The following is a 5,927-nucleotide window of genomic DNA, read 5'->3' as shown; positions in this document are numbered from 1 at the left end:
AGCTTTTTAAGCCAATTCGTGCTAGGATGGCTACAGATTCTGCAAAGGCCTATAGGGAGCTCTAGGTGTAAGCGGCCATCTTGGATAACCATAACCATAACCACTTTAGTCTTTAGGGGGTTTTGGTTAGAGTGTGAGAATGACAGGGGTTGTGTAAGTTTTTGGGGTCTCTAAGTTGGTACCCAACAGGAACCCCCTAAGCTCTCTACACATTAACTCAACACTCACATACTGTAAGAAGGGGGAGTTTTACATTTACATTAATAACTATCTAGTAACAAAAATACATATGATGGGTGGGTTTAATGCCAGTCAGTGGTGGTAGCCAAAGAGCGCCAGAGAGGCAGGACCTTAACCTTCCTTCCTTTTAAATATGCCCCCATCTGTATTCCAATCCTCCCTTATTAAACCAGTCCTCACCTCCCACCACAGCCATACCAAACAACCAGGGAGGGCGATGGAACTCGGTCTCCCAGTCATGTGGCAGCAATTTTTAACTGTGTTGGGCATTCTTTAGTATAAATAGGAACCCCATTATCTTGTAAGGGGCACTAAACAGGTTTCTTATTGTCCTGTGGCCATCTATAATGTTATAAGAATGGAGCCATGTCCAACTGTAAGGGGTTAGTCCCTGCAGGATAATAGTGACCCAAGGACAGTGACATGTTTAATAGGTTAAATGGGCTGTCTGACACTCTTGAAATGAAAGCAGACAATTTTAAGTATCCTTTTTTAAACTTGTAACATTACGTGGTAAACAAAAGCTTTTGAAACGTTTTCACATTCTTTACCTAATGTGTTTTGTGTGATAAGACTGTCAGTAATCAAAGCCTCAGGTAAACAGATAAACAGAAGTAGCAGATATGCTTTAATTAATTCAGATGACCCGGAGATAAAAGAAACATAATTTTTTTTTTTTTTTTTCAAATTTTTTTATTAGGCATTTATAACATTTCACATTATTACAGATATTTACAATACGTCGGCCTAATACAGGTTTTTTCCACTTTTTAACTGGAGAGGGGGGAGAAAGTCTCAACGTCCCCCTGACCCACCTGGGTCTGTCGGGGAGGCGTGAGTGTGGAAACAGAGGGGGGAGAAGGGGGAGAGAAAGTGGGGGGGATGGAGGAGGAGGGGTTTATTCTTTATTCTTATATGTTTATTCTTTTTTAAGATATGTATATTATATTATTTGTTTACCATAAGCATTTGTGTTATTATGTATTCATATACATATATTGCCTATAGGTATTTTATGTATACAGCCTACTGCCTATATACAATTTCATTCCTTTCATTGATCCTATAATGGCCCCCTATAGCCCAATTGTGGCAGGGATGTGATTTGGTATCTTTACCTAATTACAACTAGGATGCCTCACTGCTCGCGCGGAGCATGGAGGAAGGGGGCGTCACTCTGCATGGGTCAGAGGCGTGTGTTGCGCTTAGAACCGCCCCAAGGGGCGTGTATATGCTGCATTACATGGCTGACATCAGCAGTATGCTCCCTGACACCTTGGCGCCGCGCGCATGCGCGGAGGTCTCATAAATACCATAGAGATCACCATAGAGTTGCTGGCGCCGCGCGCATGCGCGAGAATAGCGATTTTTATTGGTTTAGACACAATCTATGACGTCACGATTTGGCGCGAAAATAGGGCAGTCAGCTGTATATAAATTGTATTTTTTAACCTAAACAGCACTTCTTGATAAAGTTCCTTGAACGAAACGCGTTGAAGGTTTGCTGTTGTCCCACACCATGAATTAAATAAAGGACTATTTTTTCTGCAAGACCTGCTCCTCCTTATTGCTGTGCGCTGCACACCCTGGCCTTGGATCCTCCGGTTACACAGGCTGTCTCAGAGAGTGCCCGTGCCCTTAAAGGGACAGTACAAGTGTCCTGTATGCCAAGAACTAACGGCTGCAATGGGGCTCAAATGTGACCAAGTGTCCCAAAAAGTCCAATACCAAGTTCAAAGTGACTGTGTCACCTGCCCTACGCGTTTCGTGGATGTTACTCCACTTCCTCAGCCCCTGAGTCACTTTGAGCTTGGTATTGGACTTTTTGGGACAATAATTTATTAAAGCAGACAGCTGCCACAAAAAAACTTGGCTTGAAAATGTCCCCTATGGGGAGTTCAGGCGTTTAAAAAGAAACTGCACAAAACCAGAAGAGTACTGTATGAAAATCAGATCATACCAATGAAAGAAAGATTTCTGGAGAAAGAATATAAATTACAGACAGTAGAAGCAGCGATTAATAAAGTAGAAGGACTAAACAGAACAGAACTGCTAACATATAAAAAGAAAAAATCAGATGACAAATTTAAAGAAAATTTTATTCCTTTTATCACGGCTTTTAATACACAGTCAAATAAAATAAAGGGCATCTTGAAGAAGCATTGGCATATCCTTAAACAGGACCAATGGCTAACAGAAATCATAGGAGAAAAACCAGATGTGATCTTCTCACGAGCGCCGAATCTAAAACAGAAATTAGTGACAAGTTACCTTCATCCAAAACAAAAACAATGTTGGTTAGACAAACTGTCTAAAGGTTTCTCTAAATGTCTGAATTGCAAAGCATGCAAAAACAACACGCAGCTGAATACAAAAAACATAAGTTTTAAAAGTACTGTTTCATCAATTGAATATCCAATCAAGTCACACATCACTTGTAACAGCAAAGGCATAGTGTATGTATTGGAATGTGGGTGCAATCTCCAGTATGTGGGCAGAACCATACGTAAATTAAAAACAAGAATTGGAGAACATATTAGAAATATTATCAATGGTTTAGAAACCCACAGTGTGTCAAATCACTACAGGATTAAACACAATAAAAATCCTGCTTGCTTAAAGTTCCTAGAAATAGAACAGGTTAAAACAGACTGGAGGGGAGGAGATTTTATTCAAAAAATATCACAAAGAGAATCCTTTTGGATCTTCTCCCTGCAAACCCTAGCACCTAAGGGGTTAAACCTGGAGATGGAACTGACAGCCTTCATTTAGGATCTCAATGCAGGAACTTAGGATCTGATAACATCATTCTGCTTCAATTAAGATATTAAAACTAGTACAAAGAATCAGTGCATTTTTATAAATTTAGTATGTAAGTTATTGTTTTAAAGTGTTTAAAGTGTCTAACATGAATTTATGTATTATAGCTACTTTGAGATGTATTCAAACAAGTGCAATTTCGTATGCCAATATAGAGAGCAATTACATGTGCCAGATTGGACAATGTGAACTTTAGAGGATATATAAAGTGCTACTGACCCCCATGTATCCACGTCACTGAGGAAGCTTTTAGCAAAACGCGTCTGACGGTCTTTTGGTCCTCACGAGCCACCGTACAGAGAAGCAGAATCCCATTCTGATACACACTACCACCGGAGCGCATGCGCATGCGCGGGACGTGGAAAGAACTGCAAGGAGGCTGACTGACGGGAGGAAGAACAGGCTGTGCACAAGTCTGGGCGAACCACCCGATTTTCATCCATATCCCTCACCACCATCTGATCAACTGGGACAGACTCCGCGCGGACACCTAACCATCTGGGAGGAAGTCTGGCAGAGACTGAAACTTCTGCACTCTATGCCATTTTTTAATGGTCGCTTGTGAGTTGGAAATCTATATTTTTAATCAATTTTGTTCAATAAACAGTGTTATACTATGTTTTCTCTGTTCTCTCCCTTTTCCTGAGGTTATATTAAGAAGCATATACTGTACAGAAGAGGGAATCTAGTGGTTAAATGTAAGTGTGTCTATTGCATTTTTCACCCATAGCACCCTACTGTGATTTAACCCTTCCTGATCGTGGTCCCTTGTTTGTTTTACATTGCATGTGTCCTGGAAATTTGAGTGAAGCACAGCGCCGGAGGATCCCCCCCCCCCCTTTCTCCATTCAGTGACTAATACAGAGGTTGGAGAATCACCTCTGAACGAGACTCTGGCAGCAGGACTACACTCTATGAGGGACTGAAAAATCGAACCCATTTTTATACGGTTGGCGCAGTTATTTTATTTCTTTTTATCAAGTGTGCTGATCCCTTGAGGAGTACAGGATTATCCAATGAACTTTTGGCGCCAGGTTTTTCTTTGTTTTCACTTTTTCTGTTAGTACTGACAGTATTACTAGGCAGCCTTTATATATATATATTTTGTACTTGTCACACTGGTGTTTTAGTCTTTAGCGCTTGTTCACATTTTTTCTTTTTCATAGTAATCGAGGGAGTACGTTCATTTTAACTGAGATCATTCTCCCGATCCATGATATCTGGTATCCTCCCCATTTATCTAAATCTTGTTTAATTTTTTGGAACAGGGTCGGATAGTTATGTTGGTACAAGGTTTGGTAGGTCCTCGATATCTTAACTCCCAAGTATTTGATACAGGAGGAGCACCAACGGTATTTAAAGTTTAGTTTGAGGAGTTTCACCTCTGGCTCTGGCAGGCTTATATTCAGGGCTTCTGATTTATCGTTATTTATTTTATATCCTGAGATTTTTCCAAAATCCCATAGTTCCTTTTGAAGATTGGGAAGGGAGATTTGAGGTTTGGAAAGGGTCAAAATAACATCATCCGCGAAGAGGGATATTTGATGCTGCCTGTGTCCAATTTCTATTCCTTGGATGTCTATATTGAGTCGTATACAGTAGCTGATGCCAGTGGTTCTATGGTTAGTGCAAAGAGGAGAGGATATAGGGGGCATCCCTGACGAGTTCCGTTTGTGATCTCGAATCTCTGGTTATTGCCCCCTGGAAGTTTTACCGTTGCTGATGGGTTTTGATATAGTCTACGGACACCATCTAGGTATGCGTCTCTGAAGCCAAATTTGCACACAGTATGGTCCAGGAATTGCCAGTTTATTCTATCGAACGCCTTCTCTGCGTCTAGGCTTAAAAGTAAAGCTTTGGTGCCTGTGAGGTGGACATGATCAATAATATTGATTATCTTCCGAGTATTGTCCGAGGCTTGCCTGCCTGCGACAAATCCTACTTGATCATTATTGATTAATCTCGGTATGATGGGGTTTAGTCTGTTTGCAAGTATTTTACTATATAATTTGAGATCACTGTTGAGAAGGGAGATTGGGCGATAGCTTCCACATTGCATCGGGTCCCTGCCTTCCTTATGTATAATAGCCAAATTGGCGAGAGACATTGATGGGGGAATTTGGTTCCCTTCCATAAAATAGTTAAATGTTTTTAGGAGATGCGTGGATAGGGTAGGCAAGAATCTCTTATAATAGACGTTGGTGAAGCCGTCAGGGCCAGGTGACTTAGTATTCTTTAGTGATTTGACCACCTCTTCCAGTTCCTCTTTTGAAATCTCAGCGTTGAGGACTGTGTTTTCCTCCTCCGTTAAGGTGGGGAGTTGGCATTTGTCTAGGTATTGGGTTATTAGTTCTGTCGCTATTGGTGCAGGTCGGCCATTTTTGGGTCTTAAGTTATAGAGTTCCTTATAGTATTTTGTGAATTCTGCTGCGATTTTGTTGTCATTATATTGTATCTCACCAGACCTGCTCTTAATCGCTGTAATTTGGGATCTTTTTTGTACCCCTCTCAGTTTACTGGCTAGGAGTCTATCGGCCTTGTTACCCTTATCGTAATATTGTTGATTGGTCCATTTGAGGGCCTTTTCAACATCCTCCAGCTGAGTTTGTCTAAGTTTGGTTCTGGCTGTTAGCAATGTTTTGTATATTTTTTTTGAGGTGTTAGCCTTATGGTCTTGTTCTATTGTTTTGATACTATCCGTGCGCTCTTTGATTAGCGCTTGGCGGGCTTTTTTCCTGTGGGACGCGATGGAAATAAATTTCCCTCTAATGGTTGCCTTATGGGCTTCCCATAGGATTGCTGGAGAGGAGACCGTTCCTGTGTTGAAGGAGAAGTAGTCCTTAAGTGAGGATCTAACTTCCCTTTCT

The sequence above is a fragment of the Ascaphus truei genome, unplaced genomic scaffold, assembly GCF_040206685.1.
Source record: "Ascaphus truei isolate aAscTru1 unplaced genomic scaffold, aAscTru1.hap1 HAP1_SCAFFOLD_565, whole genome shotgun sequence".
NCBI lineage: Eukaryota > Metazoa > Chordata > Amphibia > Anura > Ascaphidae > Ascaphus > Ascaphus truei.
Note: the sequence above shows the minus strand (reverse complement) of the source record.